The sequence below is a fragment of the Rhagoletis pomonella genome, unplaced genomic scaffold (genome assembly GCF_013731165.1).
Source record: "Rhagoletis pomonella isolate Grant_MI unplaced genomic scaffold, Rhpom_1.0 Rhpom_scaffold_00003, whole genome shotgun sequence".
NCBI lineage: Eukaryota > Metazoa > Arthropoda > Insecta > Diptera > Tephritidae > Rhagoletis > Rhagoletis pomonella.
Genome location: NW_023458557.1, coordinates 6376814 through 6377906, shown reverse-complemented (window position 1 = coordinate 6377906; position 1093 = coordinate 6376814).

Below are 1093 nucleotides of genomic sequence, written 5' to 3'. Positions count from 1 at the left end.
TGAACTCCCTGTTTTATTTTCCAAGGTTTGCTCGATTTGTCTCTAAAGATCACTGACGAGTTTCGACCACTCAGGTAATTCGCCGCCCACCGTTTGTCTTCTAGTAGCGTTACTTGAACAGTTCTCTCACAGGGGGGATTTCGGTTAACGCCACGAGTTATCTGGCTGTTTATGGCGTCAAGTGCTGTTGTTGTGCTGTGCACTTTATGGAACCCATGTTGATGCTTCGCTGGGGTTCAGTAATTTGTGTAGTGCGGGAGTAGAAGGGTCTCTAGTGTCTTCGCAACCGGGGAAAGGAGAGCTATCGGGCGATAAGAATCTCCTTTGTTGGACGGTTTCCTCGGTTTAAGCAGTGGAACCACTCTAACCGTTTTCCAGATGTCTGGTACGATGAGAGTGGCCATAGACAGGTTGAGGACCTTGGTTAGATAGTCTACTCCCGCAGGGCCCAAATTTTTGAGCATCAGCATGCAAATTCCGTCGGGTTCAATTGCTTTGGAGACTTTCGCCTTCCCGATGGCTATCCTTTCTTAGTCGCTGCGGAAACAAAGAGGTGCACTTGGTGTTGGCAGTTTGTGCAGCCTTCTGGTCACTCTACGTTTGGCTTTGTCCGCCGGAGGATGCAGTATGAACTGTCGGCTAAAATAGCTCGCGCATCGCTCCGGTTCGGACGAAGCGTGGTCGCCAAAAGATATCTCAACTCTGTCACACAATGACCTCACGGTTAAACAAAGCTTGCTCACACCAGAGGCGAAGTTACAAGTCTTCAGATGGTCTTCCCACTTTACTAGTTGCCGAATCTCCGAGTTAAGAACCCCTTATACGGGAATTTACGGGATCGGCCTAGCGAAGGGATTATCCCTTTTGTTATTAAGTTTTTCATTACAGTTTTGAATTTGGATTGAATTGGTTTTAAATTTTGTTCACTCTACAAAGACTCAAAATTGTTCACTCTATAGAGTACTCAATAGAAAAATTTTCATGTTCACTCTTTCGAGGTGTTCGTAGCATCGGGTGTTCACTCCAGCCAGATATCACAGTATTTCAAAAACGGTGACATTTTTACCTCAAAATTCTTTGTTTATCAGAGAGC